The sequence below is a fragment of the Megalobrama amblycephala genome, linkage group LG1 (genome assembly GCF_018812025.1).
Source record: "Megalobrama amblycephala isolate DHTTF-2021 linkage group LG1, ASM1881202v1, whole genome shotgun sequence".
NCBI lineage: Eukaryota > Metazoa > Chordata > Actinopteri > Cypriniformes > Xenocyprididae > Megalobrama > Megalobrama amblycephala.
This window is the reverse complement of record NC_063044.1, coordinates 47,089,091-47,106,035: the sequence shown is the minus strand read 5'-3', so window position 1 is coordinate 47,106,035 and position 16,945 is coordinate 47,089,091. Positions and strand designations below refer to the sequence as shown.

The following is a 16,945-nucleotide window of genomic DNA, read 5'->3' as shown; positions in this document are numbered from 1 at the left end:
ACAGGGCATCAAGAGAACCTTTTTTCTTTTTTTTAGAAAAACTTGTGTTTTTTTAGTTTAAAATGTGTTTTAAACTACATTTTTAAAATATTTTTCCTTTTCTTTATCATGGACACTCTTGCATACAATTGATTCATCTGCCTAATATGTTTAAATTAGGTCAGAAGTAAGTTTTAAAGAAAAAAAAAAGTTAATTTCAAAATGACTATTATTATTTTTTATATACATCATTGGGGACCCTGGAGCCCCCAAACATAAAACAAACTACATTTAAAACAGAACCTGATTCAGACATTGTTATTAAAACAAGATATACACTGACAAGTCTGGGAATATCACGTCACAAATGGTATTGTAAAGCGATACAAAAAATTAAATCAACTAAAGGCTGAACCGGGTCAAAACTCTGCTTTTACTGCCATCATTTGCAGTGCTTAATATAATTTAATCTCATTAAAATGAAAATAAACTTTCAGCAAAAACACTTTAGAACAGGACATTTCACAAGCTCATATTTCATGCTAAATAAGAACTGAAAGATGAAAATGTTATTGCTCTAGCATGTTTGAATCACAGGGGCTATTACACAAACAAATGCATTTTCAGAGCACCAATTTGTCCATTTACATCCTAATGATTTATAATTCAACACATTTTGATGATTACAGTCTGTAATCATCAATGCCTCTAAAGACTGTTATTTATTTAATGTGGTTTTACTCTTGTACCTTTGTTGGAGTGTATACCTTCAGTGCTCGGGGACCAATGCTCAGCACTGATTTGATGCCAGGGTGCAATGTTCAGTTTACAAGACTGTCAGTGGCTGAAATGCCATTGCTGCTGGCAACAGTTGGCTGCCACTTTGGATCATGTCGGTAGTGCTGACATGCTCCCAGTGGAGAGAGGGTAAAAGAGGAGAAGAGGGGAAGAAGGCTGCCGGTTAGATAAGAGCAGGACAGTACTTACGCTTTCACGTCATCTGGCATGAAACACCGATTCCTAAGCAGTCCAGCCCACAGCTGCACCCCGACAATGCCGAATATAAAGAAGACAAAAAAGCACAGCAGGAGGACGTTGCCTAACATAGGCAGAGTATCAAGAAGCAGGGTCACCAGTATCCTCATACCTGAAATACAAAAGCACAAGAGAACACAGTATTTTAATTGTCCCGTGTTTACTCCATAATGCTTTTAGGCTTTGCATAAAATTCTATGCTTTATTATAAATAAATTGGATAGACCAGTGTATGGATTAATCAGACAGTATTTCGAGATTACCAACCTTGACTGATAACTGTTGATTTGAAAATCTACCAATAGCCTTGCCAATGGACATTTTTTCACAATCTTTTTGAGTGAATTTTAATTAAATATTTAAAAAAAGTAAATGTGCATTTGATTTCAGCCATGTTGGTATTAAATTATATCATATTGCAAATGGACGCATTTATGAGGTGAGCTTTTATACATTATTTTAACTAGAGGGGCACTAGATACTACATGATAACTACACTGTCCACCTTAAAGGGTTATTTCACACAAAACTGAAACTACTTGAAACTACATTAAGACCAACAGAATTCTCCTAAATGTTGTCCCAACTAGTAAAACACAGTTGTTGGGAAAAAAAAGAAATTCAAATTGGACAATATTAAGGGTTTATGAGTTCCCAGCATGCATTGCAGAATGAATAAATTATAAGAATGAATATATATATATATATATATATATATATATATATATATATATATAAATGTGCAGTGAACTAAGCTGTTAAAGCAGGTATCTAGTTTCAGAAGGTTCATTTTGGTAGCCATATATATTACATATATATTATATACATATATATATATATATCTACCAAAATGATAGATCCTTATTTTTTTGCTAATTGAAAATTTGTTAAAAAATAAATTTGTGTGACCATGTGAATAAATAAGAATGATGTGTAGGGGTGTACGTATTTGTTTTGCCCTACAAACAGCCCAAGGTTGGGTACTAGGATGCACGATTTCCTGACTTTTTACACAAAAAGACTTCCAGTTGAGACCTTGAAACACCATATCGAGGGACGTAACTCCTTGGTCCGAGAGTGTGAGTGTGGGATCTGTTAATGGCATTAATTTAGAGTAATATCATGCTGATTTTGTTTTCACTCCACTTTTGAAGTACGGCACAGATGTTTTCTTGTGGAGCTGTGTACATATGGACCTCTGATGTCTAAGTCCTTCTGTTTAGCTTATGGTTTATTTTTGTTATGTTATGCATACTTTGTTTATTTTCTTATTGTATTGTTAGTTGGTTGTGTTGAAACAGTGTTTTGTTGTTCTCTTGTATTTGGTTTAAGTGTGTGATTTTAAAATCTGAGATAAGTTTGAGACAACCGCTGAGGTTTATTTTGTGTTATTGTTTAAAGGGGAGAATTTGATCATTTTCTCTGTGTTCCAGGAGCCAGTCTGTGTGGGAGTGTCTGTCCTCTGGGGTCAGCTATGTCTTCCTCTTTCTTTACTGTTTGTTGGCTCAAGGTTTTCTTCACTGCATGGACATTGAGATGAGGGTGTAGAGTGACCTGTTCACCGCTGTCACGGATTGTGCTGGTATAACTCACGCAAACATGAAGATGAAAAGGAAGTCTTTAATAAATCCAGAGAGAAAGGACCATAACACACATCCAAACATCAACAAGACCCAACAACAATGAACAGAAACAAGGGAACTTAAATAGAGGTGCAAAGAAAGGTGATTAACAATACACAGCTGACAGTGACTCAACTCAGAAACCATGACAACAAACAAGGCGGGGAAAACGGTGCAAATGAAAACAGAGGTGACTGTGACGACTGCGTTTATTTCAAGTTATTTGTTAGTGAACAAATACCCAATCCCATTATCCTCCACTGCAGGTTTTCACAACCCCTGAAAAAAGCTAACCATAACTCAGAACACCACATAGCAAGACACTAGCAATCACACATGTGCTAACAACTAGTCTGAACACATTAGCAACCCACCCACGACACCTTAGCTACCAAGTAGCAATGCCCTGTCAACACCCTACAGTAGCATTGTTTTGCACAGGCAAAGAACACTCAGATTTTTTTGAGAGTAGATGCAGAATTCTAGTGTAGTGCTGAGAATTACCATAATAGGAAAAGCCTAAGGAATGTATTTCACATGCTAATATAAACTCACATCAGAACTTTCAGGCAGTTAAATATTACACTGTCCTAAAGAATACAAACAACGGCTGTCAAACACATTAATGTATGCGATTAATTAAACTGTAATGTTGTTATTTTTATTTCACACAGTTAACACATTAAATCTGACATTACAACGGCTTTATTCTGTTCTGTGATTACTAAAAACATGAAGAATGTTTAACAAAAGTTTTTATGTTAGAACCGATTAACAATGAATTAATGATTATTATCATTAATTGATATAATAAATTCTCTCCTAGGTGAACTATCAAAAAAAAAAAAAATTGCTGCTGTAGAAGTGAAATGTAATTTGGACAAACAGTAATTAGATGACTGTCGGAGGCAACCTAGGCTCATTGGAAAAAAATTTGCAAACATTTAGGTAGAGGCATGTTTTTCCAGTGAGCCTAAGGTTGGTCTAAAAGGACAAAATTAATTTTACAAATATAATTCTGTAAAGTGTGTGAGGCTGGGGGGTATGCGTATGATATTTTTGTGCAAGTAAGATAATCTCTGTAGTTCACATATATTTTGCTGCAACTGAAACCAAAATGTGTCCATGTTATGTATTTTTGGTGAGATTACGTGAAATGAATTATGATCAAATATTTTGATCAACTGACACCCTAACAAAAAACAAACCAAAGAGCAAAAGAACAGGCATGAATGCATATGTAAATCAGTTGTGTCACATGGCCCAGTGATCAAGACAGTTCGGTGGCACACTAACCCCCGGTTCCACAGACAAATCTTAAAGGCCCGTTCACACCAAGAACGATAACTATAAAGATAACGATAGAGATATAGTTCTAAAAATCGTTCTAAATATAAAAGAATAGCACTGTCCACACCACAGCTATAACAACAACGATATAGAGAAACAATATCGTTGGGATCCCTTTCAGAATGATTTTTTCCAGCTGTTGAACTATAAACACCGAATCCATTCTAATTTAAGGCCTCGCGCATTTAAAATGGCAGACGACATTGCGGAGAAGTTAATCACAGAGGTCCAGAAAAATCCACCACTGTTTGACAAATCAAACACCCTTTTCAAGGATACTTTAAAGAAAAAAAAAATATATATATATATATGAAAAATAATTGGTCATACCCTCAGAATAAATAGTGAGTAAAATAAAAGAATTAACAATGAGGTCATTATATGCCATGCTAGCAAACAGTGTAACATAAAATTACCTCAGGAATACAGCGCTAGTTTTGACAACATTGTCTGGCTTCCTTTGAAGTTGCAGTGAAAAAGACTTGGTGTTGTTTTTATTCCACTATATTGACTTTGTCATCTAAATTCACTGTTAGATTAGATCGATTACACTAGCTATTCACTCGAAACATACCATGCTAAGGACATCTGCTGGTTAAAGCCGTGTAAATGCAATAAGAACACCAAAAACATGTTGTACACACTTTAAAACCGCAGCACGTAAGCTTAGAATAAACAGACCGTTATCGTTCGTTGGTATAGATGCAAACATAGTTATCGTTATAGTTATCATTCTTAGTGTGAATGGGCCTTAAGTCTAGTCTCAGACTAAAATGCACGTTTGAGCTGTTTTAACTGAAAGCAACTTGCACTGAAATATCTTAAAATATGTCAGTGCCATTAATTTGTCTCAAAATGCACACCAGTTTTTTGCTAAAGCATGTTTATATAAGCTACTTAAATGCCCTAATGGAACTAAGGCCTAATCCTGGCTTAATCTAAACCCTGTCTCTGAAACCGGGCCTAAAGCTGTCAAAATGGATAAGCCTGAGAGCATCAATGTTCAGCATATCTGATACAAAATTAACAACCCCGTTACCTACAGACATGGGCGACATTTGACTCTCGAGGTGGGGGGGGCAAGAATCTTTTTTTGTACCTGCATCACCTGCATTTAGTTTTGTACGTGCATCAGCAAAATATTCACAGAAATTTTAGGCAAACAAGTTTAAGTTTGCTTGTTTATTTACTCATTTATTTAATAATTCACTTAATTTTATTATCATGGAAAATGACGTGGACGATATGTGAATCAGTGTCCATCCTTTTGCGAGCAACTGGTGATAAAGAAAAATGCCACGTCGCAATATTGAAAATATTTCCATTTTAAACCATGAAGGTGAGCCAGTTGATATCACACAAACAATGTGCAAACTTTGTGTGAGAGTTATGCAAGTGAAGAAGTCTCACACGCCAGTCAATTATTCACTACAGAAACTGAAAGTAAAAACATACTGAGCTTTCGCTATCTGCTATCTGGGCAATTGAAATGCAATATTAATTTAATAATAAAAGTAGCACGATAATAAGAAAAATAATTTAATAGCCCTGCATGCCCATCCGCTATATGCCACTGTGAAGGGATAAATGGCATTCGGGCACGGCATCAAATCGATTAACTGTTTTATCCAAATCCACATGCATGGACCATTCAGTGTTCATTACTGCAATGTCCGAGACTCTCCTGTCTCATGCTGTTTCTCATATGTTTTCTTTCTGCGCAAGTAAGAAACGTTTACTAGACTGTGGATTAGCTCTGACTAGCTCTGATATCTTTGAAAGGCTTGTGCGCTCATGGGCAAAGGAGTATCTTTGAAAGGCTTGTGCGCTCATGGGCAAAGGAGTATCTTTGAAAGGCTTGTGCGCTCATGGGCAAAGGAGTAACTTTGAAAGGCTTGTGCGCTCATGGGCAAAGGAGTATCTTTGAAAGGCTTGTGCGTTCATGGGCAAAGGAGTATCTTTGAAAGGCTCGCGCGCTCATGGGCAAAGGAGTATCTTTGAAAGGCTCACGTGGTCAGGGGGAAAAGGAGTATCTTTGAAAGGCTCACGTGGTCAGGGGGCAAAGGAGTATCCTTGAAAGGCTCACGTTGTCAGGGGGCAAAGGAGTATCTTTGAAAGACTCGCGCGCAGGGGCAAAGGAGTCATGGGCAAAGGAGTATCTTTGAAAGGCTTGTGCTTGTGCGCTCATGGGCAAAGGAGTATCTTTGAAAGGCTGGGCATGGGCAAGGAGTATCTTTGAAAGGCTTGTGCGCTCATGGGCAAAGGAGTATCTTTGAAAGGCTTGTGCGCTCATGGGAAAAGGAGTATCTTTGAAAGGCTCACGTGGTCAGGGGGAAAGGAGTATCCTTGAAAGGCTCACGTTGTCAGGGGGCAAAGGAGTATCTTTGAAAGACTCGCTGGTCAGGGGGCAAAGGAGTATCTTTGAAAGGCTCGTGCAGTCATGGGCAAAGGAGTATCTTTGAAAGGCTCACGCGGTCAGGGGGCAAAGGAGTATCTTTGAAAGGCTCACGCGCTCATGGGCAAAGGAGTATCTTTGAAAGGCTCTCGAGCTCAGAGGGCAAAGGAGTATCTTTGGTAGGCTCACGCGGTCAGGGGGCAAAGGAGTATCTTTGAAAGGCTCACGCGCTCATGGGCAAAGGAGTATCTTTGAAAGGCTTGTGCAGTCATGGGCAAAGGAGTATCTTTGAAAGGCTCACGCGGTCAGGGGGCAAAGGAGTATCTTTGAAAGGCTCGCACGCTCATGGGCAAAGGAGTATCTTTGAAAGGCTCACGTGCGTTTAGCCACATGGGCAAAGGAGTATCTTTGAAAGACTCGCGCGGTCAGGGGGCAAAGGAGTATCTTTGAAAGGCTCGTGCAGTCATGGGCAAAGGAGTATCTTTGAAAGGCTCACGCGGTCAGGGGGCAAAGGAGTATCTTTGAAAGGCTCACGTGGTCAGGGGGAAAAGGAGTATCTTTGAAAGGCTCACGTGGTCAGGGGGAAAGGAGTATCTTTGAAAGGCTCACGTGCTCATGGGCAAAGGAGTATCTTTGAAAGACTCGCGCGGTCAGGGGGCAAAGGAGTATCTTTGAAAGGCTCGTGCAGTCATGGGCAAAGGAGTATCTTTGAAAGGCTCACGCGGTCAGGGGGCAAAGGAGTATCTTTGAAAGGCTCACGCGCTCATGGGCAAAGGAGTATCTTTGGAAGGCTCACGCGGTCAGGGGGCAAAGGAGTATCTTTGAAAGGCTCGCACGCTCATGGGCAAAGGAGTATCTTTGAAAGGCTTGCGTTTAGCCACACTATTATGTAATAAAGTGGCACATTCCACAACCTGTCATTTTGGCAGATTGGCTTCAATAAGCTGTTAGACTAACAAGAAAAATTTGAGTTCTGAATCTTACAGATGTTTATATAGTGCAATTATCTCTTATATGTCAAAAGACCAAAGGAATTTAGATTTTTCAGTTCATGACCCCTTTAAGCAGAGGCGTAAATCGCGGGGGGGACGGGGGGGTCAGGACCCCCCCATCTGAGTGCTGTCAAAAAAAAATACCACTCTAAGTATTGTAAATAAATGATATATACTTAAAATAATTGTGTAAGTAGTAAAGCAATACAAACGCAAACAGGCGTTTTAAGTTTAGAAATATTTTGAGTCATCCCTCCCTTGCCTCACAGTGGTTTGGTCCACCGCGCACGTCACACGGAGAGGACAGTTCTGCAGACAGAGGAGCTCCAGTAAGTAGGCTGTCAAGGCTGTTTTATTCAAAAACATCGGATAAAGTGGTTATTTTTGCTTTAATACTGACGACGCTAAGTAATTAGTCATAACAAAAAAAGATGATAACATGTTTTTTTTCCCGTGAGTCCGCTATTTTAGCGATTATAATGTTACCTAGCTTGTTTGCTAGCTTGTTTACGATAGCTTGTTGGATACTAAGTCATCCACACCAACAACAATTAACACTGTGATAAGAATATGTGAACTGTAATAAGGCTAATTGATTTACAGTTGTGTGTTGAATTTTGCTCAATGTGTATTCATCATATTTTGTTGACTTGGTTGTAAACAACTTTAAAAATATTCCAGTAAATAAATGATTTTGAAGAAGAATATTTTGGTCAATTTAGTCAGTTTTTTCATTGAACCAAAAAGAAACATTGAGCATAATGGCAGTCTACATGCTACAATAATAATAGTAGTAAGGTTTTCTTCTGTGTAACATTACATATATCCTTTATATGTAATATTTTGGCTGTATTATTTGTGTCCCCTTCAAAAATTGAGAAATTTTATGTTTAATGTCCCCCCCCACTGTCCGATGAAATTTACGCCCCTGCCTTTAAGCAGAATGACTGTTACCAACATTGATAATAAGTAAGGGATAATCCACGGCTAGCTGTGCATTATATGTTTTTAATGCACGACATGGAGACAAAGAACCACCTGACGTGAAGAGGACTGCATTCAGATCATTTAATGCACAGCTAGTAGTGCATTATTCTGCTTGTACCATGGTTATTTGCCAGCATTGAAGAGTTAAAGCTGTCATTGATGATTGCAGCACTACCATCAGCTACGACTCATTAGATAAGTGTCTCTCTACAAGCAATGAAGCTGTGAGTTGAATTACTTCAGAAACAACTAAAATTTTATTTATTATTATTGTATTTCTAATCAAATAAATGCAGCCTTGGTGAACATAAATCTTCTTTCAGAAACATTAAAAAAATCTTACCAACCCCAAAGTTTTGAATAGTACTGTTTATAGTACGCTTGCCTTTGTAGAAGTCTGTTAACAGTAACCAGAGGCAAAAAGGGCACCACTGTAATTTTATTTGCCCTTTGACGTATGGGACACATTATGGGTCTCATTGTTTTTCTTGTAGACAAGGATCTAGGAGATCAAATATAACTGTCAGTCCGCCACACAGAGGCTCATTACTAAAAGAAATACACCTTCCTCAGTTTGTGGGACATTTTCTGCTGGGTAATTTATAGACTTGTGTGTTCTGTAAGTTGTTTTTCCTGCACACAGGCTCATCACATGATTGGATGAGATGATCTCTGCTTCACATGTCATAGATCAGACAGCAATTTTTGCCTTTCATCACAGATATGACACATAACAATGTCTTTGAGTGGTGGGTAGCATCAGCAGCCAAAGATCACCCTGCTGGAAAAACCAGGTCATAGCAGCCGCAGGTGGTTTGAGCTGTTTTTTTTGTTTGTTTGTTTGTTTGGATATAATAGCTGGTTTGTTGCTGCCAAGGAAAAATATGAATTGAAATATGGCATGTTTTTTAAGTCATCTTATCACCATGGATCCCCAGCAGCTCAGCCATGGTGACCTAGTCAACTTAACCTAGTTGATCAATACCATCGTTAAACCATCTTGAAACAATCAACGACCATAAATAATTTAATCCGGATTTTCCAGCATGAAAGATACTTACTAGGCACTCTGTTGATGGCTCGCAGGGGCCTGAGCACTCGCACAATCCGGATGGCTGACAGGCTGGCGTTATGATCCAGTGAATACTCCATTATCCTGGAGGAAACAGAGCAGAGGAAATGTACTGCAAGCATCAGACACTAAAGGTCAATCTCTATAACCTTTCTTTCTGTCAATCTTAAGTGAGGATAATGAAAGAAAAGTGGTTTTAAAACAGAAGTCTTGATGCGTTCATCACTCGTGTCAAATTAAAGGTCATTTTAAACAACAAGGGGAATGTTTTTTAAATTGTTAATGAATCGGAGCGCTGGGAAAACTCACAGTAATTCTATTTCCCAACTGACGGCCTGTAAATTGAGCAGCAGGTCCCTATGGACCAGCTTTACCGTGGTGATAATGGCTGAAAGAATGAGTGACAAGTGAGAAAAGAGACAGGATTCCTCACCCTGCCATGACAATGAAGAAGTCCAGGCGATTCCATGTGTCACTAAGGTAACCCTTTGATCCAAATATCCCCAGGGCTATCATTTTAATGACCATCTCCACAGCAAAGAAGGTGAAGATGCAGTCATCAAATGCCTGTGGACAAAAAAACACATTCATTTTTATCATATAGAAGGACAGACATTTTACGTACTGTAGGAGACAGAATATGAGATGGGGGGAAAACAAGTATTGTTCAATATAAATATTCCTCCCATCTATTTTTTTCCCATCACCATGTCCCTTTAGAGGCTCTGTACAGGCAAAGAACTACAAAAGTGCCTATATAAATTTGGGCACCATTAGAGCATTTTACAAGTAGAGAGTGAGAAGATCAGCTATGATTCATGTTGTGTAGTATTTTCAGCTTTGGCCTCAGCCGACCCGATCTCCTAAATCCTGCTGATGCTGATGTCAGGCTCTTCTGGACATAAAAATTTCCCACAGTACCATATACATACACAACCCAGGATTTCAGAGAATTACAAAACTAAAGAAGCAAAATGCTTCAGTCTCTGATATCTGGCAAAGGTTCCAGTGACCCCTAAACCTGTGCGTGCCACAAAACATGGGCTAAATGCCAACTCCATAGTGGGACAGTCCTAAAAACAGACATTGGACACAAAAACAATAAAACAAACAAATAAAATAAAGGGTAACGAATCATTTTAAGACAAATGGAAACAAAAACGAAAAAATTAATTTTGATGTATAGTGGCCCCCAAAATTATTGTAGACATATAATCCACACCAGTGTTATTTTAGTATCATACTAAAGTATCATTAGTATCATATTGTAGTTTTTATTAATATAATATAATATAATTTTGTTAAAAATTTTGTTGTGCATTTTTATTTTAATGTTTTTTTAAATGTCTATATAGTTTTTGATCATTTTATTTCAGTTTTAGTTATTTTAGTACATATCGTTAAACTAGATGTTTATGTTAATGTTGCCTTGCCAGCTACCTGAGTATATTTATTTATAAGTTATATTTTTTATATTTTAATAAAAGACAAAAATGTTATTTTTTATTGCTTTAGTATTAGTTTATTAACTATACCCTGATGTAGAGCCCTGCGCGGGACTGATTTCCTCAACCCGCACCCGCCCGCTCCCGCTGAATATCTGACCAGGACCGCCCGCTCCCGCAACCCGCATGTTCCACTCCTGCCCGCGCCCGCAATGTTTGTGTCCAAACCCGCCCGCTCCCGCGGACTTTCTCTCAAAGCTTTTGAAAATAGGCCTAAACAAATACTCTCAGACTAAATTCGTTCAAGTTAACATCCAGAATAACAGACTTTAAACATGATTGCGTTTAAATAAGATGAAGTAGCCGCAAAACCAAAGCACCATACGTGATAAAAAACATTGGGTATTTTTTATTAGCGTTATGAAACATTAACCATTAAAACAAAAATACTCCATATAATTTACTGAAGGAAAAGAATATTGCTGACTGACTGCGGTCGCAGACTTGTGCGTCTTTCTTCCATGATCCGCCCACACACACACTGAATGCCCTCTCTGACGGTGCACTAGATCATGCGAAAATGCTCAAAATATAACGGGCGAATTTTAAGAATTGTTTCCAAGTGTCTGACTTGCTTTGCTTTTGTCAAGTAAAGAGCCGCTTTAATTTTCTTCTCATCATCTTCATTTGTTGACTCCGTTTCTATTACATGCCAAATCCCACCATTCCCCGCGGGTCTCCCGCAAAGTTTTCTGACCGCCCACAGCAAAGGTAAAACCGCCCGCTTCCCGCGAGATTTGCGTTGGGTCCCGCGGGAGCCCAAACCTAATGCAGCCCTCTACCCTGATGCACACATACACACACACACACACAGACACACAAATGCCATGAATGTTCAAATGATGAAAAATATGGATAAATTGATTAAAGACAAAACATTAAACATGGACCATGTTAGTAGAACATGTAATGAACCATGGCTGTTATTCTAGGTCACCTGTTATTCTAGGAACTTCATACATCCACAAAAAAATCACCTTGAAACTAGTTTGATTTTAAATAATGGTTCAGAAATGTGAAGCTAGTTCTGAGAAAAGCTCTAGCGACATTTGATTGCAGAGGCCATTTGGTTTGATGCTATTTTATGCAATTTAATATCAACAGTTTAAAGCATCCTAAATCTTTTACGGAATGATGTCTGAAGGAACATTATCCTATTATGAGCTATCAGAGTCCATCTCTCATAGCATAATGGAGCGAGACTCACCTGTAAGATGCAACTCCGCTCAGACTGGCACTTGAGGTCCTCACATGGCTGGAACATGGCCAGAGTCACGCAGTTCAGTAGAATCACCAGCATGCTCACATGCTCAAACCATGTGCACAAGAGTCAAGGGAATACATCACAGAGGTTTCTGGATTGTGTTCAGATAATTGCAAAGAAATATTTCTCTATGGAACATAAAGATACATAGATAGTAAACACCAATATTGATTTTGTTGATCCCATACTTAGAAGAAATTAGTTTAAAGGTGCCCTAGAATTAAAAATGTAATTTACCTTGGCATAGTTGAATAACAAGAGTTCAGTACATGGAAATGACATACAGTTAGTCTCAAACACCATTGTTTCCTCCTTCTTGTGTACATTTGATTTGTTTAAAAGACCTCCAAAGAACAGGCAAATCTCAACATAACACCGACTGTTACGTAACAGTCATTAATATGTATGCCCCCAATTTTGCATATGCCAGCTCATGTTCAAGGCATGAGACAAGGGCAGCCAGTATTAACGTCTGGATCTGTGTACAGCTGAATCATCAGACTAGGTAAGCAAGCAAGGACAACAGCGAAAAATGGAAGATGGAGTGATAATAACTGACATGATCCATGATATCATGATATTTTTAGTGATGTTTGTAAATTGTCTTTCTAAATGTTTCGTTAGCATGCTGCTAATATACTGTTAAATGTGGTTCAAGTTACCATCGTTTATTACTGTATTCATGGAGACAAGAGCCGTCGCTATTTTCATTTTTAAACACTTTGCAGTCTGTATAATTCATAAAGACAACTTCATTCTTTATAAATCTCTCCAACAGTGTGTAATGTTAGTTTTAGCCACGGAGCACTATCAACATCAACATCCAAATAAATACCATACTTGCGCGATTAGACATGTTGCATGACAAACACTTTGTAAAGATCCATTTTGCGGGTTATATTAGGTGTGAACTTTGTTTATGCTGTTTAAGGCAAGCGCGAGCTCCGGGGGCAGGGAGCACGAGAATTAAAGGGGCCATTTGCATTTAAAGGGACACACACAAAAACGGCATGTTTTTGCTCACACCCAAAAATGGGCAAACTTGACAAGCTATAATAAATGATCTGTGGGGTATTTTGAGCTGAAACTTCACAGACACATTCTGGAGACACCAGAGACTTATACTACATCTTGTGAAAGGGGCATTATAGGTCCCCTATAAGAAAGCGTTTAAATGAACTTTATTATTAACAAAGTTCCAGTCATATCGCATCAGTAAGACTCTGATTCTTTTGTTCGCTTCATTATATTGCAGATTCATTTTTAAACAAGTCACAGTTTGACGCAGGCTTTTCAGAGAGACTGAAAATAAAAGACGATGCAGTGCCAACTCACATAAAGAAGATTTAAACAGAAAATGCATTTGCACACAACACTAAGTAGACTGCAAAACACAATTGGAAATAATACAAATTGCAGTGATGTTTTCCACATCCTCCAAATATCCCACAAAGTGCTTTCTACATCCAAGCAGATCTGCATGACAACAAATCCATTAAGTTTTTATACACCAATCACAGGTCTAATTGCTCTCTTTACAGCTGTCAGTCAAAAAGTGATGAAATACATAATGCACTTCAGACCACAATGCGGCCATCCAAATATTCCAAATGGAATATGAAAACGATTACAGCCTAAGAGTAATTTGCTTTATGGCTAAGCAACAAAAAGCAAACCACAAAATGGAAGAAACTCCAGTGCATAAATGAGGCCAGCAAGTCCAATTCATCATTAAAAACTAGAAATCGTAAGCATTGTATTTAATCTTATCTCTATCTATATCATAAAATAATATCTACAAAGTGCCAGGCTGCATTTTGTGCATCACTTCTGAAGAGACTCAGCAGAGAGCTTGAGCCGCCCCTACAGCTAATGAAGCTATTTATAAAATAGTGCTCTTGATTGCAACTCTGCCAAAAGGACATATCTTTGGGAAGCCTACACCAGTGGGAGAACGAGATCAGCTCTTATTTGTTGAAGTTTCCTGTCAAAATACGCGCAGGAAGCTGCAAGCTGCCGCGGCAACCAGCCAGCCATTCAGCATACACCTACAGATCTTAACTGATACCGAAGTCCTGTCAGGTCCAAGAAAAAACAAAACCGGAATTGATAGATTATTGTGTATTAATGCCACAGTCATCGGTGTAATCTTCAAACCACATACTAAACTGCTAAATAGTAGTTTCAGATGAAAATATTAGTTAAAGGATATGGGTTGAAAACCATCCTGAGACACCAGCTACGTGGACGAGTGGTCTGTTTGATGCAGAAGAACACCACAGGCGCAAGCATCGGGTAGGGGGGCTTCTCCTCCTCATCGGAGACCAAATCTGGAGTGGGGTCCCGGGCCCCAGACCCCTGTGCCTGAGAGCTCTCATGGACCGGGATCCATGTGCTGCTCTTTTCCTCCTCATCGCCGATCTCTTCACTGGGACCGGGCGCCTGGTACAGGGCTGAAATGGGAACACTTACCTCTCCTCTCTCCAAGTAATGAAAGTGTTCTCTGCCCTCGCCATCAGTCAGGATAAAGCGTCTGACAATGGAATCCTACAGTTAAAAGAACAAATATGTCAAGCGAACAATGACTGTATGGCAAGCCAATTTAACAAATATTCCTTTATATGAACTAGTAGTAAATATATTTAAAAACTGAAAATGATAAAACCAACATACATGTTTCACATTCTTTTTATGAGAAGAAAGCATTCACAACTTGTGAACAGCAGTGTTTTACTGTAGCATTAGCTACCTAAAAACTAAGTGTCATTTCAACATCAGTGTAAACCAGGGGGTTTAGGCTTTCAGGTTAGGCCTACATTAGGTTTAACAACAGAAATTGAATAATCAAATGTAAAAATAAAACACTGCTTAGTCTTCACTGTATAATTCAAAGTAAACACTGATTCTTATTAAAGCTACAAAAGATATTCCGTCAAGAGCAGTGAGTGACTTACTCTTTGTCTACTGTTGTTTGATTAACATCAAGCACATAGACGGAAGCAGGTTTATTAGGCTGCTATCACTTAATATTATAACTTGTGCACATTCTTTCTTAACCATTTACTCCACTTAAAACATAACTGACTGTGTTTATGTGAATATTTTGTGTGTATTTGGCCATATAAGCTGTGGAAGAGAACTGAAATCGGGATTATGCGCTGTCCGAGAGGCGGCTTCCTGAGCGCATGAGTAGGCCCTACTTCACTTAATTGCGCCTAATAACATTAAGCATGTCAAAAGTATGTAACAAACCACATAATAAACTGCTAAATAGTAGTTTCAGATGAAAATATTAGTTAAAGGATATGAGTTGAAAACCATCCTGAGACACCAGCTACGTGGACGAGTGGTCTGTTTGATGCAGAAGAACACCACAGGCGCAAGCATCGGGTAGGGGGGTTGCTCCTCCTCATCGGAGACCAAATCTGGAGTGGGGTCCCGGGCCCCAGACCCCTGTGCCTGAGAGCTCTCATGGACCGGGATCCATGTGCTGCTCTTTTCCTCCTCATTGCTGATCTCTTCACTGGAACAGGGCGCCCGGTACAGGGCTGAAATGGGAACTCTTACCTCTCCTCTCTCCAAGTAATGAAAGTGTTCTCTCCCCTCACTATCAGTCATGATAAAGCGTCTGACAATGGAATCCTACAATTAAAAGAACAAATATGTCAAGCGAACAATGACTGTATGGCAAGCCAATTTAACAAATATTCCTTTATACGAACTAGTAGTAAATATCGCTAGTAAATAACAGTCATGTGTCCAGTCTACTCTGCGGTAACCTGAAACTTTACACTTGGCGCAATCTTTTGAAGTATTAAAATTATTCCGTTATCATAAGCCACTGCGGTATGCACATTTGCAATATTTCGATAATTTCAATATAACGTGCAGACCGAGTGACTAGTGCTTTTTTAATACTAGTAGGTAATACAATAGTGACTACTTCCCTTTCAATTACAATACTATTGAATTTTCATTAGAATTCAATATGATTAGTATTACTATATATTACATGCCCCTGCCCCTTTGATCACGAAAGTTAAAGTGCCCTTTGCGGTCGCATCGCGGTGCCCCTGTGTTCCCATTTCTCCTCCCCCGGAACGTGATTTCTACCGACAGAGACCCACAACCAACAAATAATTAGTGGGGACCTGTATCTATACATCTGTATTTGTGGAACTAATGGTCACTCTTTGATTTGTTAAACACAATCCAAAATGCACTAAACACACTACTTCATTACAGAGAAAAACAACAAATTAATAGAAATATATAATCTTAAGCTGACCAATAAATAAATAAATAAAAACTAGGTGAATATATAATTCAGCAGCAAAAAGTATGCTAGCCTAATTCTTGAAAAAAAACTTTGCACAGTAATTTTATAAAATATAAACATGTTAATAAAAAGTTAAAATTACTATTTGTATTCTCCTCATGAAATGGAAAAAACTATTTATATTAGATTTATATTATGAATCTAAAGAATTATATAAATTTATAATAATGAAAGATTAAAAGACGTTTATTTTAAATGTATTGTGCAGCTTTTTAATGGGGCAACAAGATATGATAGATACTACAGAACAAAACAGGCTGTTAATAATCTTTCAGTGTGCAAAACCATGATAATATGAAACGCTTCAATACAGCAGCACACACCACTTATGCGCATCCCGGGTGCAGAATGATGTGCTTAAAGGGATAGTTCACCCAAAAATGAAAATTCTGTCATTTACTAAAC

At 38.4% G+C, this 16,945-nt stretch overlaps 1 pseudogene; it reads right to left on the bottom strand.

The window, feature by feature from the left end:
- Window positions 1–14,746, bottom strand: part of LOC125272287 — a 46,680-nt pseudogene extending 31,934 nt beyond the window's left edge.
- Window positions 14,747–16,945: the final 2,199 nt, after the last annotated feature.